The sequence below is a fragment of the Monodelphis domestica genome, chromosome 1, assembly GCF_027887165.1.
Source record: "Monodelphis domestica isolate mMonDom1 chromosome 1, mMonDom1.pri, whole genome shotgun sequence".
NCBI lineage: Eukaryota > Metazoa > Chordata > Mammalia > Didelphimorphia > Didelphidae > Monodelphis > Monodelphis domestica.
Window position 1 is genome coordinate 331,434,703 of NC_077227.1, and position 20,087 is coordinate 331,454,789.

Below are 20,087 nucleotides of genomic sequence, written 5' to 3' on the forward strand. Positions count from 1 at the left end.
AGTAGTCCCTATTATCTCTAGAATGAAACAGAATCCTCTTATATTTAAAGTCCTTCCTAAACTGAATAAGTAACACATTACTCTTCCTTCATGCTATTTTATTTTTTTGTTTGTTTGATAGATTATCACAAGATAGAATTTGTTACCAAGTAGCCTGGGGCTACTGGCAATGAAATTATGGGAAGCTGGTTCTCAGAAAGCAGATTCAGCCTGTTGCCAGGACATATTCAAATCATCCTTGAGTTTCTTCTTCTCTTAACTCTATACAAAGCTTTTTTTTTCTAAACCCTTATCTTCTGCCTTGGAGGCAGAAGAGTGGTAAGGGCTAGGCAATGGGGGTTAAGTGACTTGCCCAGGATCACACAGTTGGGAAGCCTCTGAGGCCAGATTTAAACCTAAACCTCCTGTCTCCAAGGCCTGACTCTCAATCCACTGAGCCACTCAGCTTCCCCCTCTATACAAAGCTTTTATGGAGCATCTCCAAATGAATGTTTATAACTTAACTTAGCAAGTTAACTTGCCTAAAAGTAAACTTTTCTTTTCTCTCTGGACCCCAATCTCTTTTTCTTACAAACTCAGCCATTTCTGACAATGATACCACCATTTTGCCAGTTCCCCAGGTTTAAAACCCTGAAGTCATAATTGATTCATCTCACTCTTCCCAAACATAATCTTTAGAGGGGGCGGAGTCAAGATGGTGGCTCAGAAGCAGCAAAAACAGACCTCTCTAAAAACCCTTCCATACCAATCAAAAACAAAGTGCTTTGAGGGGACAGAAAACCAAATCTAACACCAGGACAGAGCTAGGGAACCCTCCTGCTGAATTCTACTTATAATGTAGGCCAAAAAAAAAAAAAGCCTAAACTGTTGAGCCCTCAGTTTTAAGGAAAAGGAACAAGGAACAAGGAAGATACAAGGATCCCCCACCCCCACCCCACCTACTGTGCTGAATCTCCAGTGGTCGCTGGAATTTCTGGGCAGGCAAAGGCTCTAGTCTGGAGGGAGTGCCTTGTTGGCACAGCTGTGCCAGGCTCAGGGCTCTGACCACAGTTGACAGGGAGGCAGCTGGAGGAAAAGTGCAGAGAGAGCAGCCAAAATACTCCATCTCCCCCCCCTCAAGGTTTTGGCCTCAAAGCACATCCAGCTCCACAGATCAGCTCCACTCTGGCTTAATTTTATCAATAGGGCAGATAAGAAGCCTTCAGAGGGCAGGGAAGCTCAATCTCCAACACTTCTCCCCCATTGACTCCACTGAGAGCTTTGCTGACGTAAGTTCTGAGGATGAAGGCTGCAACCTCTACAGAATACCTTGATAATAAAGCTGGAAGCCCAGCCCCCTTCAGCCTTCAGCCTCCACACCTTCACACCTTCACACCTACACACCTTCAGCTCCTGGTGCCAGCTGGGGAAGATCTGACTTCAGGGCTCATTAATACTCCATCAGCCTAATATAATCAATCAGCAGAGCAGATAAGAAGCTCCCTTCAGAACAAAATTGTCCAAATCCACAGATCCAGCAAATAAACAGAGGAGTAAGATTGAGAAAAGGGAGGAAAAAATATGAATAGACAACAGAAAAAAGAAAAAGAAATTACAATCAGCAGCTTCTATCCAGGAAATGAACAAAGAGCAAACAGAACAAAGGAGGATCAAGGAATACCAAGTAAAAATGCAGAAATTCCAGCGAATTGGACCCAGGCTTTTTAAGAACCCAAAGCTAATCTTTACATGCTACCAATTTTTCCTTCTTAATGTTTCTCAAATCTGACTCACATTTCTAGTCTCATTGCCATTTCCAGTTGCCATTTCCAGTTGAATTGTTAATAAGTTCAACAATAACAAAAACTGTAGCATACCTGCTAAAAAGCTAATAATCTTCTAAAGCACATTAATATAAGTGTAGTGTCCACATAAAAATAAATAATAATTCCATTATACTCTGAGGCAGTCAGGTACCACAATTTAAATGAGAAACTGACAGACAAGTATAGAGAGAAAAAGGAAACTAAGATGGCAAGGGATTTCAAAATTATGCTACAAAGAAAAGTTTAAAGAATCACAGATGTTTAGCATAAAGAAGGCGAGGCTTAATAAAAAGCAGCCTTGTCTTGGGTGACAGGGGTACTTTGGGTGGCAATGAGGTAGAGTATGTAGGATTTAAGAGTCAAAAAATATGGAGTTAAATCCCAACTCTGCTTCCTCCTTATGTGGCCTTGGACAAGCCATAACTTCTTTGGGCTTCAGTTTCCTATAAAATGAGAGGGTTACAAAATATGGCCTCTGAGGTCCCTTCTATGTCCAAATTTATGATCCTCTACAAACTGGTAATATTTTGTGATTCTAATTCAAGCCTTCATCACCTCAAGCCTGTTAAAATACCTTTCCTACTATTATAGTTGACTAAATCCTACAATTTTTACAAGACTTATCTGAAACCCCCCTCCTCCTTAATGAAGTCCTGTTTTCCCAACCCCACTAGATAGATAACTCATGTCTTTGCTGCCTCCTTGGAGTTCCTAAATTTATCATATGACTCATTTCATTGTCAGTATAAGTATTGAAGCTAAGACACTAGCTCTACCACTCACCAGCTATGTGACTGTGGATAGATCTTTTAATCTTCTCTTTGCCTCAGTTTCTTTATCTGTAAAATTTTGGTAAGATTATTTGCACTACTTACCTCACAGGATTGTTGTCAAGTAAACAAGTGTTTATTAAGCCCTACTTATATGTCAGGCACAATACTAAATACTAGGGAAACAATGAAAGACAAAAGCACTTTCAGCTCTCAAAGAATTCAAAAGTTCTTTGAATTCAAAAGAATAGGGGGTTGGGATGGAGGGAAGAAGAAAGACAATGTACAAGCAATTATTTTCAGACATGATCTATAAAAGAGAACAGGCAATATCCATTCAAAAACAAAGTAATAGTACTATGGTTTAGCTGAGACTTCAGAAAAACCAGAAAACAGAGGTGAGAATTCCAGGCAAGTGGGATACTCAGTTAAAATGTATGGATTCAAGAGATAAGTATCTTACACAAGGAAAAGAAAAAATCAGTCACTGGATACCAGAATAAGGGGTGGGAAGTCAAATGTAAGACTGGAAAGGTAGGAGAGGATCAGATGATGAAGAGCTTTAAAATCCCCAGTGTAGAGGCAGCATAGTAAACAGAACACAAGACTTGGGAGTAAGAAAGACACAGGAATCTGTATCAGAGCCCTTGCTAGTTGTGTGTCTTTGGGACAAGTCACTATGCTTCAGTTTCCCCAACTATAAAATAGGAATAAGAGCACCCACCTCACAGAGTTGTTATAAGGATGAAAAAAGTTAGTAGATGAAAAGCACTTTGCAAACTTTAAAAACTTTTTTAAAAAGCCACTCACTAGTGTTTATTGTACAAGGAAGGGTCTGATTTGTGCTTAGAGAAAGTAAATCTGAGCGCTGAGTAAAGGATGAACTGGAATGGGAAAAAGGATACCAACAAAAAGCCTACTGCAACAGTTTAGACAAGGAGTAACTCATTACCTCAGGTCTGCACCCAAGTTGTAGCAATGTCAGAGAAGGGGATATATTTGAGAGATGTTGTGAAGGTAAAACTGGTAAGACGTGGGAAAAAATATATATGCTATACAAAGATAAGCTTATTTACATTTATTTTATTATCCAGCTCATGAAAAATGTTTATGGATATGTATTGTCTTCCCATCTACACATATTTCTTCAAGGGAAAAGGAAAATGCCATACCACCTCACTGTATCCCCAGAACCCAGTATAATGCTCAATATATTTGATGATGATGAAACCAAAGTACTACTTGGACATATAGTCTTTTTTTTAAACCCTTACCTTCTGTCTTAGAATCAATACTGGGCTAGAGACGGGAGGTCCTAGGTTCAAATCCGGCCTCAGCCACTTCCTAGCTGTGTGACCCTGGGCAAGTCACTTGACCCCCATTGCCTAGCCCTTACCACTCTTCTGCCTTGGAGCCAATACACAGTATTGACTCCAAGACGGAAGGTAAGGGTTTAAAAAAAAAAAAAGAATCAATACTGGGTATTGGTTCCAAGACAGAAGAGTGGTAAGGGCTAGGCAACAGGGGTCAAGTGACTTGCCCAACTAGGAACTGTCTGAGGTCATATTTGAACCCAACACCTCCCATCTGTAGGCCTGACTCTCAATCCACTGAGCCACCCAGTGGCCCCCCACACATGTAGTCTTCAAGTTAGTTTTCTACAAATATTTCAATACTAAGGTCAACCTTTAAATGTTGAAGAGTTGACGGTGACACAGACAACTAGCATTTATCCATATATGCTATATTAAATCCAGGGAAAAGGTAAACTATTACATTATTTTCTGATAGTGCTGAAGCCTCCCTCATTCATGATACAAGTAGAAGACACAATAATTTAAGATTCATCAAAGATGATATGCAATCGTTCCTCCCTATATTGTGTTCACTTAACACTTCACTGTTATGAGTTTTTTTTTTTAAATATAGCTAATTCTCTCTTTTCACTATATCGTGGGATTTTGCTAATGAATACCATACTGTGCACAATGGAAATGCAGTACACCACTACCACTTGCACAAGTTTACCAATGTGAAATTGTACACAGCACAGCACACCATTGGCTGCTGGAATGAAAGGCAACCAAACACAGTGCTAGTTCTGTATCCTGGGTGCTAATTGGCTCAGTGTTTATAAGAGTGTGGAAAAGGTTTATAGGAGAGGGGGAAGGGTTTACAAAGACTTTATATATGATATAAATAAATATGACACTGCTACTTGACGGATTTTCACCCATCGCAGGAGTCTCTGGAACATAAATCCTTCAATAGGTGAGATCACTGTACTAGTTTTAAGAGATGCTTCTTATAGAAGTGAAAGTAATTATTTTTGCCTTTCACTGGACTAATTCATTCTAAACTGAGAAATCATTTTGAAACTGGAAGGGCAAAAAAGCTGTCAAAAAACATTTCAATAACTTCATGCATGATAATACAGAAGATATTATGGAAATAGTTATCAAATGACAATATTTGTACAACCCAGTGGAATTTCTTGTTGGCTCTGAGAGATGAAAGAGGGGTGGGAAAGAAAATGAATCATATAAACATGGAAAAATATTTTAAAATAAAAATACATAAGATATTAAATAAGACAACTGAAAAATCCTCACAACACATACCATAGGTCAATGATAACGAACTTTTTAGAACCTTTTAGACACCACGTGCCATGCCCTGCTCCCTCCCCAGATTGGGTGCTGTGCCCTACCCCTCCATAAACTGAGTGCCCCACTGCCCCACCCCACCTCAAACAGGGATGGGAGAAAGGAAAGGAGTGGATCAGGCACTCCACTCAAGCGAAGGAGTAAGCTCTTCCAGTGGGCTGCTAGGCAGAGGGGCAGGGAGGAGTGGTGGAGAGGGGGAAGGGAGCAGCTCCACCTTTCTAGCAACTAACTGTAGCAGGCAATCACATATGTGCCTACAGAGAGGTCTCTGCATGCCACCTTTGGCACCCATACCATAGGTTCTCCATCATGGCCCTTGATATATGTCAAAGCAAATACCAAGCTAGACGACCATGGATCTCACCTAATATGGCAAGGTCTCTCTTATGTAAAGCTCTCTATTTTTATTTTCATAAAAGAATAAGTATAAATAGGAAAGTAAAGACTGAATGTCAATAGTTTCCATTTCTTTTTACTTAACAATATTTCAAAACTTTGCATAACTTTATTGATGTAACCATTCCCTTTACTGGTGAAGACCACAATCCATCAATACTTTCTCATTCTAGATGAATCCATGTCCTTCCACAAATTTGTACTAAAAAAATCTATCCAATATAGTCCAGCCAGTCGGGTGGCACAGTCAATAAAAAACTCAAGTCAGTAAGACCTGAATTGAAACATAGTCTCATATCACTTACTAGTTCTGGAATCATAGGTAAGTCACTTAACTTCCACCTGCCTCAATCTTTTCAACTATAAAATATTGAACAAGGTTGTTGTGAAGATCAAATAAGACAATATTTATAAAGCACTCAGAACAGTGCCTACAGCATACCTAATGCTTAATGTTTGGTTATTCCTCAATTACAAGTTCAACACTCAAGCTTTCCATCCTCACTCTTGAGGCTGTCCCAACACCATTCCCAATCATATAATAAAAAGAATACTGCCTGGAGTTAAGGGCACCTAGATTCAAATTCTACCTGTGATACTTGTCTGTGTGACTTTAAGAAAGTTATTAAACCGATATGATCCTCAGTTTCCTCATCTATAAAATAAAGGACTTGGAACTAGAAGACCTCCAATATGCTTCTAGCTCTAGTTTTATGATACTAAGCTATATTTACTTCACAAAGTTTTACCCTACTGATGCACAAGGTTGAAAGGTAGCCCTAGGTCCTCAAAGATTTTGCCATTATTGAAAGTAATCTAATTCAAACCCATCATTTTACTCTTGTGGAAACTGAAGACTAGTGAGAAGAAGTAACTTACCTAAGGTTATAAAAATCCATCATGGAAGAGCTAACACTAGAATGCAAGTCTCCAGATAACAGGTCCATAAGTGATATGGACTTGCAACATTTAGAAAAGGTCAAAATAAGACAATATTTTAAAAAGTACAAAAGGTCTATCTTGAAAAAATTAAAGATTCTTATATTTATAAAATGTTAAAGGATCCACTGTTTTAAAATATACTGTAATTAAACTGCATCTTAATGATTTGTTTTGGTTTAAATCAAATCCAATTACGGTAGCTGGTGTAATTCCCAGTTTCCAAAAGAAAACTAAGTTAATTCTACTATTTAAACTGACCCCCTTCTCTTCCTCCTTAGAGAATAAAAATTGATGAAATCCAAAGGCATAAAATCAATCTATCCTGCTTTTTGATGCAAACTCCTCACTAATATCATACATTAGTATGTTCATCAAAACTTAACTGTAAAAAAAAAAAGAAATTGTGATCTTAAAGTCATTAGATACAAAAAGGAAGCATGGAACTGAATATGTTCAAACAGAATTCCATATATAAACTTTTATATATACAATTCTCTAAAACTAACAATTCTTAATATAATATGGTCTCTACTTTTCAGATATTATTCCAAGCATTTTGCTGTGAATGTTAAAATTGTTCTCTACTATAATTTTTGTCAAAAAAACTTTATTTCAATAGATCCATGTCACAATACAGTACTGTAAGTATTTAAATAAATGGCATTTGAGAAGTCCTAAATGCAAATCTGAAAAAAAATTTTTTTGATAATTTTCATCTTTCGTTTTCCTTTGCTAAAAGTTGAAATGATCAAAACGAGACCATTCAAATATTCTGGATATCAAGAGATCAGATGTTCAAATTGAGAAATTACAATGTATTTAAAGATATCTTGGGGGTAGCCAGGTGGCTCAGTGGATTGAGTTAGACCCAGAGATGGGAGGTCCTGGGTTCAAATCTGCCCTCAGACACTTTCTAGCTGTGTAACCCTTAAGTCACTTAACCCCCATTGCCTAACCCTTACCACCCTTCTGCCTTAGAATCAGTATTGATTCTAAGACAGAAGGTAAGGGTCTAAATAAATAAATAAAAAGAAAGATAACTTATTTCCCTAATTTTAAGATGATAATCATATAATTTATTAAGAATCATAGAATTACAAGAGTTGGAAAACATCAGAAGAGTTATTCTCTATTCTCTATTATAATTCCAATCCCCCAATGATTTTTTTCTGTTACCTCCCAAACAAAAATTTAATTTATTTTATTTTTTATGATATACTTAATAACCACCAACAAAAAGCATTTAACTAAACAAGTGCATTAAAAAGTATGTTCAAAATCGCCAAGTCCACTGTTTAAAATTTGTTGTAAAATATGTAAATTACATGTGTATTAATATAAATGCCCTCTGCTTTTGAGTTCCCTGTAGATTTGTTTTATTTGATATTCCTTTGATTTTGTGGCTGTTATTCTTAAAATTTTAATTATAGTATATATTATTTTTTTATCTTTTCTTCTCTTTTCATCTCTTTATTTCCCTTATTTTCCTTATATGTTTGTCATTTCCAATGTTTGTCATTTTTAATAATATGATACAATCCTTTTCATTCAGATATCATAAGCTACTTGGTCACTCCTTCCATTCATTGCATGTGTTATTGCTAGTTATTTTGTCATTACAAAGCCTCCATATGTATTTTCAGTTTTTTACCATTTCAATAATGCCTTTAGGGTCTAACCCCAGTAATAGGAACCCTAGGTCAATGAGCTATATGAACAGCTTTACAGCTCTTACTATATATTTCCTTCTTGTTTAAAAAAAAATTCATATATAATACTGGACTTCTTTCTTCATGTTCCTATCAGCATTTAATTTGATCACTTTTACCCATTTGGTTCTTGATTAACATACATTACCAGGGTCATATTTTGCTAGATTGGTCCTTAGGCAGCAGGTACACTCTGCTGTCAGAACCATACTCTTATCCAAAACCAAGTCTTTTCATATTCCATATGTACTGGTTATATCCAAGACTTTAATTCCAATGCCACAGCCCCTCAGGAATGCAGGTTATCTCCATTGTATGAGTGTTAAGGAAGACTCCTACAAATATTTAGGCTCTCTAAACCATTGTTGTCCCACCAGAAACTATGTTTGGATTACATATATGCTTGGACCTCATGCATATATGTGGAGGCTCTCCGAATATCTATCATATTTAACTTATTTAAGGTTCAATTCATTTCCTTAACTTCTTATTTATTTTTTGTTAGATTTATCTAGTTCTGAGAGGAGAAAATTAAAGCCCCCTCTCCAATATTATTATTTTGTTATCTTTTTCCATCTGTATCTCATTTAGTTTTTCCTTTAAAAATTTGGATGCTGTAACACTTGGTGCATACAGATCCAATACTGATAATGCTTCATTTTATAATATAATTATCTTGTTCAGTGATTGTTTTCTCTTCAGCTCTTAGTAACCCTTTTCCAAGTAGAGTAGATATCTGCTTCCTTGTTATCCCTTGGTCCTATATCTGTCTTTTGGGACTGATCAGGAATAAGTTCAATCGTTCTTCCACAAAAAAGAAAACTTAAAATATTTAAATAGAGGGATCATGAATACAATGCTGGAGGGGTTATAGGAAGACAGATACAGTAACCCCTTGATGGGAGATATGAATTGGAAAACTTTTTAAATTAAACAAGAAGTTACTAATTTGTTACCTTTCACCCAGGGATCCCAATATTGGTTTTGCATCCCAATGAGGTAAAATATAATATGATTCCTAGACAGACAAAGGAAACTTGGAACCGAGTATGTTCAAACATAATTTCAGTGGTAGAAAAACTTTTACCTTTAAAACAACACTTCAAAACTAAGAAATCTGAATGTAAAATGGTCCCCACTTTTTAGTGTGTAAACCTAGAACTACTATTCCCAGCATCCCACTTTCCTTCCCAAGTTATGTACTGACTTAGGGAGGATATAAATTTGGTGTAACCCCACCTCTCAAGCTCTTTGTGTGATCGGGTTTGGTAGAGGTGGCGTGAGTTAAGAGTCAGGAGAATTTTGCTCACGGGGTCTTAATTTTGTTAGATAATTAGTTTTTTTTACTTCTATTTCCTTTTTATTATTAATTAAGTGATTATTAATAAACCTTATAAAATACAGAGACTGATACACTGTGGTACAATCGAATGTAATGGACTCCTCCATTAGTAGCAACACAGTGATCATGAACAACACAGAGGGATCTATGAGAAAATACACTATCCACATTCAGAGGAAAAACTGGGAGTAAAAACACTGAAGAAAAACAACTGCTTGATTACATGGGTCGAGGGGGATATGATTGAGGATATAAATCCTAAATGAACATCCTAGTGCAAACATCAACAGCATGGAAACAGGTTCTGATCAAGGACACATGTAATACCCAGTGGAATTACACGTGGGCTATGGGAAGTGGGGGGAAGGGGAGAGAGGAACAGAATATGATTTTTTTAACCAAGGAATAATGTTTGAAATTGACCAAATAAAATAAAAATAAAATAAACTTTATAAAATATAATTCTTGGAGTGTTGGGCATTAACTTAAATCTTAGACACCATTCCAAGTATTTTTCTGTGAATACTGAAATTATACTACACTGTAATTTTTGTCACAAACTTTATTTCAATAGATATATGTCACAATAGATTATTTTAAGTACAGTATTTAAAATTACATACACATGCATGTGATATATATTCATAGCTTTATTATTCATAAGGGAATGTGTCTAAGATTAAGGAATGCCTGAACAAACTGTGGTATAGTCATGTAAATGAATACAATTGTGTTATTGTGGAAAAATCAACAAAATTTTAACTGGTACAACTTTTCATATCATCTACTCTAATTTTATGCTCCTTTTTTATATTAGCATATATTTACATATATACTATTTACTATATATATGTAGCATACCAGGTATATTAGCATTTTGAAAGTATTATTGGTATTATTGATATTGTATCTTATGAGTTCATATACCAGACTCATGGTCATGTTACTTATTGATTATTTTATTTCCAAATCTTCAATCCAAAGGACAAAAGAATTCCTGAGTAGGACAATATTTGCCACAGAATACTAGTTCCCACCTTTTTAGACCACATTCCTTACCCTACATGATTGTCAATTGAGCCAATGTTAAGACCTATACCATGTCACATGTTCATTAGCTACCTCCCACTCCACATTCCTAAACTCTCCAATAAAAGTTTGAGGACACGTGTAGGGTCCTCTCTCAATTCTATCAGGGGGGCAAGCACAATGGAGCCCATATTTTTTAACTCCTTATCTCTGAGTCTTTATTCCTTTGTCTCTCTCAATCTCTCTTTTCCAATTTCCTCTATTCATTTTCCCTCACTTTCCAATCTCCTTCTCAGGTGTCCACCCACAAAAATATTAATATGTAACTACAGGAGGTTACAATATACAAGCATCAGTCATATAAAAAGTTAATTACAAATTAATAAGACCTTTTATCCCCATGCCACAGTCTTCATATATGAGAAGTTTCTTTTTCTTCTTATATGGAATTTGAGTTATAATTTCATTTGTAGAATCCCAGGGAGAGAGGGTAAGAGGGGAAGGGTAAGGGGAAACATAAGCACTTATATGAAGCTGCTGACTCCTTATTTGAGAAAATAACCTAAGGTTATTTTCCAGGCAACTGCAGATAATTGGCATGTATATTGTAAGTGTTATATGTCCCCTGCATTTTGCTTTGACCTGCAAAATAAGCTAATAAGGTCTCCTCCTCTTTGCCCAATATAACTTCAGATATAAAGTGTCCATCTAGGCACAGATGGCTCCATAGCAACAGACATATATTAAAAAAGAGACTACACTCCCCACCACCATTGCCTGTTAGCTAACTTTTGAGTAAGTCAATAAACATTCTACTCCCATATTCTCACACACCCCCTTGAACAATTACTGTCTTTAAAGATCCCAAAGCAAAGATGATAAAACAGAGATCGAAGATGCTTTGATCCCCAACAATCATCATCCTGGAACTACGGAAAATGAAGGAATATCTCTATTATATGTTAGACATGGAACTTTTCCTATACAAACAAGGTTGGTAACCCATCTTTATAATAGCAATCTAGGAAACTTCTCTACTATCTCCCTGATCAAGGTGCATGCAGATTTGAAGGTCCAGTCCATGTTCTAATTGGCTGTAAAAAGAAAAATAGCATTTAGTAAATCTCCACTAGATACATAAGTCTTACACATAGATTTCCTTTTCTCCACTTTAGACTGGAAACCTGGGTTACTACATCATTTGAAGGGGCATTTGCCACCAAATGAAGAAATTGAAATAATCAAGAAAAAATGATAAAATTTCCTATTCACTTTTACATTCCTCAAATTCAAGGAATCTTCAAAATTCAGTTACTGGAGTAAGCCAAATTTAGATATTTTAAAAAAAAAGGAAAATGGTTATTTCAGAGAAATATGTAGATTTTTATTTTTTAAAATGCAGTTAAGAAAGCAGAACCAAAACAAAAATACACAAAATAAAGACAATTATGTAAATAAAGAATACTAAAAAAGTAATGTAACTCAACTAAAAGAATCTAGCAATTTGGCACCAAATGATTGTTAAAGCATATATCTTTCCCTTTAGTAAACAATATATAAACCACAAAAAAAAAGCAAAGTAGCAAGAAAATACAAATGTTTTTAGGAAATATGCTGAGGATGTGGAGGATATGTATGTATCTTATATCTACTGTGAAAAAATAAAAATGAATAAGGTATCATAAAAGAAAATGGGACTCTTGGTTTCTAGCAACTGGAAAGAAGCCTAGCTCTCTTATAAAAACCTAAGAAAATAGCTGAAAAAGGGTTCAGAAAAAAACTAAAGATAAAGAAAACAGACAATAAACAGAAGCACTTCTATTACAAAACATCACAAAAAACAAAAAAGTCAGAAGCCAGTAGGAAGAGCAAGTACAATCACTAAAGAAATATAACATCAGCCAAAGGAACTAGAAGAACCAAAGCAGGATGGTCAATGCCAGCTCCAACAAAAGGACTCCAAAAGAACCAGAACTCTGGAGTGGATGTTGTAGTAGTCACAAGTCAATTTGAGCTCTAATAATCAGACCTGAAATCAAATCCTGAAGAGAAGCAGGGAATATGATCAGCCCCCATAGTTCACTGCACCAGGAGACAAAGCCAATCTGTGTACTCCCCAGGGCACTGGGAGCCCCATACAATAGAAGACAAGTAACTCAGCACACTGGTACTGGCACCAGAACTGCACAAGAAGCCATTATGATCTCAAACATTACACTGGGGTCTGTCAGGGCTGCAGCAAGAGGTAGAGCCAACTTATTGGGAATCATAGCAAAAGAAAGACTTGCTGTCCACCAGAACCCATACTGGACAATCAGGAAGGAGATTGAGACAAAACTTAAGAGAATGATGCAGAGGGTGAGCCAATTACCAATTTACCCTGGACTGGCTATAGCAGTAACATCCAAAATACAAAGAAGATAAAGTAAATAAGACCAATCCAACTCATCTATAAAGGCCTGAGAAAATAGCATAAAATTATAATCCAGGAACTAAGTAAATAAAAGAAAATACCAAACATAACAAATATTATGGAATAAGAGAAAACCAAAAGATAACCCAGTAAGAGTGCAACCCCACAAACTATAAGCAGTGCCTCAAAGAAAAAACTGTTGGCTACAAGGACAAAACAGGATGGAATTCTAAAGTAGGATATAAAAGCTGAAATTATAAATGGAATTAGAAAGAAGAAAAATATCTGGATAAAATAAACAGTAGTCAATAATTCTGAGACAAAAAAATTAGAAAAAGTCATGAAACTAAAAAAAGAAAAAAACCAAAGGTATCTTGTAAAAAATAATTGACCTGAAAAACACGTCAAGGAGGTAATTTAAAGTTCATATTCCCATAAAATCATAAATAAACAAAAAACCTGGGCATATTATTTCAGGAAATCTGAAAACTACCCATCTCTATTAGAACAACAAAGTAAAAGAAAAATAGAAATAATTCACCAATCACCCCTCTAAAAGTCTCAAAATAAAAAACAGAATTTTTACAGTTAAAATCCAAAGTTTCCACACCAAAGAAAAAATACCAGAGGCAGCCAGAATGAAAGAGTTCAAGTAACAAAGAACCAAAGTCAGAATCCTATAAGAACTAGCAGAAACTACCACAGCGAGAAAATCTTGGAATATATACTTCTAAAAAAACAAAGCATAATAGTTTTAAAACAAGACTTACTCTGCAAAATTAAATATAATTCTATAAGAAGGGGAAAAAACCAAGATTCAGCATAATAGAGGACTAAGCATTTAATATATTTATGTATTTAATATTCTAATATTGTATGAGGATAGAATAAAAAATTGGAGCCTAGGAGATATACTGAAATGCAAACAAAGAAGGTCAAGAGAAACCTAGAAAGGTAAAAAATATATTTAATGCAACTGAAAGGAGTTAAATGATTATGAAGCACTCAAGAGTCTAATAAAAAAAAAGTATTCCTAAGAATCATATTTTAAGAGTCAAAGAGAAGTTAAATAAGACAAAGAAAACACCAAGGCCAAGAATATCCTTTTGACCTTAGAAAAGAAAAAAAGGAGTGGGAAAGGAAAACAATAGAGAAGAAATGAATAGGAAATAGAGACTAATATTTCAAATAAATATATATGAGAAAAAACAAATATGGAGGAAGGGTTCAAAAGTAACAGACACCTCATGATCATTAACAAATTAGGATTAAATACACACAAAAAACTTAGTGTAGAAATATATTAATTTCAAAAGCAACTAAGTGGCTCAGTGGATTAAAAGCCAGGCCTAGAGATGGGAGGTCCTGGACAATTCACTTAACCTCTATTGTCTAGCCCTTACAACTCTTCTGCCTTGAAACCAATATATAATATTAATTCTAAGATGGAAAGTAAAGGTTTAAAAAAGAAAGAAAGAAAAGACATGCATTGATTTCAATAGGGAAATAAGCAAAACTGAAGAGGAAAAAAAGTAAAGCCTAAGTGGAAACAGCAAGCAAAATCACTTATCTTTGGAATATAGATTATACTTTAAATCATAAAGAGAATATGATATTATAAAAGATCAAAAGAAAGTATAAGAATGAGATGGGGGGGGGGGGTCCTGGATGAACATATATAGGAGGAAGGGAGGAAGACCTCTTCAATTTTAGTGAAACTAGTGAAAATCAGATTCTTTTTCCTTCTCCTTCCCATTTTTCTTCACAAATGAAAGATAGAAGAAAAAAAAAGTACAAAGTTCTATTAGAGGTAAGTGGTAATAACAGTAAAACTAAATGGCATATCCAAAAAATAAAGGATAGAAGAAGAATGGATTAAAAAGCAGAATTTAAAAGAATTTGATCTTATATGAATTAACGCACACTGAAATAAGCAGAATCTAAAGAACACCAGAGACAGTAACAGCAATATTGTATGATGATCAACTGTGAAAGACTCGGCTACTCTTAGCAATACAACAATCTGGGACAATTGTAAAGGACTTATGACAAAGAATACTATCCACCTTCAGAGAAAGAAGTGTTGGAGTCAGGTCCAGATCAAAGCACATTATCTTTCACATTATTTTATTTAAGGTTTTATTTGAGGGTTTTGGTTTTATGTTAGTATCCTCTTACAACAATGACCAACATGGAAGTATGTTTTACATGATGATATATGTATAATCCAGATGACATTGCTTAACATCTCCAAGATGGGAAGTATGAAGGGAGGAAGCCATACGATTTGGATCTCACAATTTCAGAAAACGTATGTTGAAAATTGTTATTATATGTAGTTGGGAAATTAAAATATCTTTGAATTTAAAAAAGAATCCAACAATATTTTACTTATAATAAACATAAAGATTCACACAGTTAAAATGAGAGCAGAATTTATGATGTTTTTCAGTCAAATTCAAATATGCTTAGATATGGTCAAAAGACATAGGCAAGGAAACAACATTTTTATAGCTACCATATAGTATCAATATAAAATATGTATATTTTTATATACATAAATAGGCCCTAAAGAGCATAGCATCTAAGTACTTAAAGGAAAAGTTATTTGAATTACTGGGAGAAATGGCAAAATTAACAGCTAGGGACCTGAAAGTGCCCTTCTTGGACAAATAAATCTAAACAAAAAAGATAAAGAAGTTAAGGACCTGAAAAAAATCTTACAAAACTTAAGTTATGACAAACCTCTGGCAATGGCAAAATAGAAACAGAAAAGATTATACATACTTTTAGCCATAAATGAAAGATTTACAAACAATTGTCATGTACTATGGAACATAAACTTCATAGATTAAAGCAAAGAAGCAGAAATACTAAACACATCCTATACAGATCATAATACAATAAAAAGGTCCCTTTAAAAGAGGGTTTCTAATTTGTTAACTACCATTTATATAGTGTTTATAATGTGTCAGGCACTATGCTAAGTGCTTTACAATTATTTCATTTAGTCCTCATGACAACCATTGAAATAGGTGCTATGACTGTCCCTATTTTATAGAGGAAGGAAGTAATGCAAACAGATTAAGTATTTTGTCCATTTTATATATCAATGAAACCGATAACTAATAAATGACACATGAGAACAAGAAATACAGAATTTAAATAACTCAATATGGAAATAAAGAATTTAAGTAAGTCATAAAGGAACTGCCAAAGATTGTGGGGAAAACAACAAGGCCAAACAGATTTACAACTAAATTCTTATATAGTCTTATTCAAACAACAATAATGCAAAACTTATCTGCAAAAATAGGGAAAGAAGAATCTTATCAAGCTCCTTGTATGAGCCAAAATTCTGATTCCTGAATCGGGGATAGATAAAGCATTGAATATCAACATCTCTATTGATGCCAATAAACCCAGTAATATTAGAAAAGAAGCTACAACAACATATTTTTAAAAATTATATCCTATGGCAAGTCAATGTATACCAAAAACTCAAAATTCACTCAATATGTGGAAACCTAAGAATACAAGAGACTATATTAATAATAACCCCCCCAAAAAAATCACAGGATTAGATCAATACATGAAAGGTTATATATATATATACGTGTATATATATATATATAAATATACAAAAAAATATTAAGCATAGGAATAAAATGAATTGTCCTTTAATATAATAAATAAGATCTACAAAAACTAAGAGCTAACATTTCTAAAAGAGAAATCCTAGCACCCTTTCCATAGGATCAACAAACAACAAAGATTTGTTGTTACTATTGTTAATAGAGATAGTTCTAGAAATCCAAGATATGTGGGTAAGTGATGGCAAATATATGGCAAGAGCCATCACCCAAAAAATGGTCAAAGGATAAGAATAGGCATTTCTCAAAAAAATAAAGTAAGCTTTCACCGAGGAAAAGCAACTGCTTAACTACAGGGGTTGAGAGGACATGTCTGAGGAGAGACTCTAAATGAACACTCTAATGTAAATACCAACAACATGGAAATGGGTTCGAATCAAGAACACATGTGATACCCAGTGGAATCACGCATCGGCTATGGGATAGGTGGGGGGGAGGGGAGGAAAAGAAAATGATCTTTGTCTTCAATGAATAATGTTTGGAAATGACCAAATAAAATAATGTTTAAAAAAAAGTAAGCTTTAAAGTCATAAAAGGACACAAGTAATGCCCAATGAAATTGCGCGTCGGCTGCAGGAAGGCTGGGTGGAGGGGAGGGAGGGAAATAAAGTGAGTATTGTAACCAAAAAAAAAATTTTTTTTAATAAAAATTTAAAAAATAATAAAGTCATAAAGAAGGTTATCAGATACAAATAATAAGAGCAATGTCAATTAAAACAACTGAGGCAGATGATGTTGGATGAGCTATGGAAAGCCAGGTACCCTAATGCACAGAACTATGAATTGCATCCTTTCTAAACTAGATATATTTAGAGTTCAAAAATACTTCTCAAATCAAATTCCATAGGATAGGAGAAGTAATCAAATGTTTTCCCTTAAATTTTCTCCTGCTAAGCTCCAAGAGGGAGCAAGATCAAACAAAAGAAAGTAAACACAGTTTAAGAAAGAAAATTATTACCTGCTTTCCTTAATTATGTCAGTAAGAACTTGAAAGCAATACTACTGAAGACAATTCACCTGCAAATAACCCAACAGGGAATAATACATTTGGTCATTACAAATACTATTAGGACATTAATCTGAATAATAAAATACAGAATCTTAAAACTCAAACCCCTTTTGCTCCTTATAACTCAAAGAATCTTCACATCCTTATCTCAACTTAATCTTGAAAAATGTCATCCTGTCATGCCTGGAAAAAATAAATATGCTGACAAACTAATGGTCAATCTATTCAAATGCATATCATAATCTCGATAAAATATAATTTGTATCCACATGGTTTTTCTTCAATCTCTGGTGAGGCTGATCTCTGAAAAAAAAAAAAAAACAGTTGCCACTGAAAAGCTCCTGTAATTTTCCAGTAAGAGAAGGGAACAAGAATTTATTAAATTCACACCACAATCCAGGCACTCTACTAATCCCTTTAAAAACATATTATTTGATACTCATAATATACTCAGAAGGTGGGTACTTTTATTATCCTTATTTTACAGTTGAGGAAACTAAGGCAGAGAGCAATTAAATGACTTGCCGGGGTTGTCCAACAAGTGACTGAGACCAGATTTGAATTCTGGTCTTCCTGATTCCAGGCCCAGTGCTCTATCCACTATGTCAGAACCCTACTTAATAAGAACAAAGTTATCCATGGAAAAGGTAATGAAATCAATATAACTTAAGTTAAAAAAGGAAGCTATTGATCTGGGATTTGCATCAAATGTGCCTGATAAGGCTAAATATTCATAAGTATATTGAGAATAGGTCCTTATGGGGTATTCAGAGAGGACTGGTACCTCTAGTGTGAGGGCTTGCCAAGCCTTTTTCAGTACCTCTCATCTATTTTTGGGTGTAACTCACCCAATTCTCACTTGTGTCTCCAAGAAGCTGTAGGCATACACAGCAGCCACATTCCAGTAAAACCATCTCAGCAGAAGGGCTTACCCATATTGAATGTAAGCAACAGGACTTAAATGGTCAGTGGTCAATGAGTTGGGGAGGATGCCTACCTCCAAGCATGGAAAGACTTCCCCCAGCAGAATGAACAGATGAGAATGATTTGTTCCAATAGCCACAGAAATGGCTGAAGCAGTCTGTGGAATACTTAAGAGTTTGGTCAGACATCAAAATGAAACCAGTCATTCACTGTATCCTGTGCCTATCACCAGTCATCCTAACTTAAGCCTTGTCACTGAACCTCGACTCTAGAAGAAAGAGTGAGTGACTTTGTACAACTCTACCTCATTTAAATCCAATTCATGAGCAAGTCAAGACAGCACCCTATAGTGTCACTGGTACTCTTCAAAATTAAAGACAAACAGCAATATTGAGAACTAAAGCAAATGTATAAGGCCAAAAGCCATTATGCAATGGATAAATACTACTCTAAATCAGTAATAACAAAAGAAATAAAATTCAAAATATCTTTTACCTCTATGCAACAAACTGGCAGAGGTGACAAAAGATGGGAAGTCAAAGTTGGTAGAGCTGTGGAAAGACTGACACATTTGGGGCAGTTAGATGGCTCAGTGGATAAAGAACCAGCCCTGGAGTTAGGAGGAAAGGGATTCAAATCTGCCTCAGATACTTCCTAACTGTCACTTAACCCCAACTACCTAGCCCTTATTGATCCTTCACCTTGTAAAAGATATTTATTATCCATTCTAAGATAGAAGGTAAGGATTTAAAAAAAAAAGACAAGCAAACTAATACATTCTTAGTAGGGCTGTAATTGGTCTTCTTATTCTGAAAAACAATGGTTATGGTCAAAAAGTGACTAACGTGTCCATATCTTTTAACTTAATGATCTCATTACTGGGCATGCACCCCAAGTAGGTAGGACAAAAGCAGAAAGATTCATATATACCAAAATATTCATGGAGATATTTTTGTAGCAGCAAATAACTAAAAACAAAATTTATACCAATTGATTAGGAGATATGGCTACACAAGAATATTAATATTGTATACTGTAAATACAAAGAATTCTGAAAAAATGCTAAGATTTATGTCAACTAATTAAAGCAAGCAGAACCAAGTAAACTATACGTGACTATATCATCTATATCACCTTTACTCTGCATCCCCAGCTATGTGATCTGATTTCACTGTTGTTGGAAGCAATTGCCAGTAAAACACAAGGTCTAGCAGCAAGACTAGACAAAATATATAAAAAGATACATACTGGAGGCAACACTGCTTTAAAGGTATTAAGTGATATATTACCAAAATATTAAAAAATAGAAGATACCAGTTCCTCAAGGGAAAAAAAAAGCACGTATCCTATTAATAATTTTTAATGAGGATTTGGAAAATAATCAATAGTTACCTAACATGTCTATTTTTTTATCTCTACAAAATCTTTA

The 20,087-nt window shown here is 34.8% G+C and overlaps 1 protein-coding gene across 10 annotated transcripts in view; it reads right to left on the reverse strand.

The window, feature by feature from the left end:
* Window positions 1–20,087, reverse strand: part of VRK1 (VRK serine/threonine kinase 1) — a 118,012-nt gene that overhangs the window by 71,909 nt on the left and 26,016 nt on the right. Inside the window, exon 2 of one of the 10 annotated variants that reach the window (XM_056811301.1) lies at window positions 17,684–17,742. The exons of 8 other annotated variants lie outside the window; for them this stretch is intronic. The gene's annotated coding sequence lies outside the window, so the exon portion shown is untranslated. Of the gene's footprint in view, window positions 1–12,688; window positions 12,830–17,683; window positions 17,743–20,087 lie in introns of those variants that run through there. One more of the 10 variants, XM_007473610.3, reaches the window with a different exon arrangement.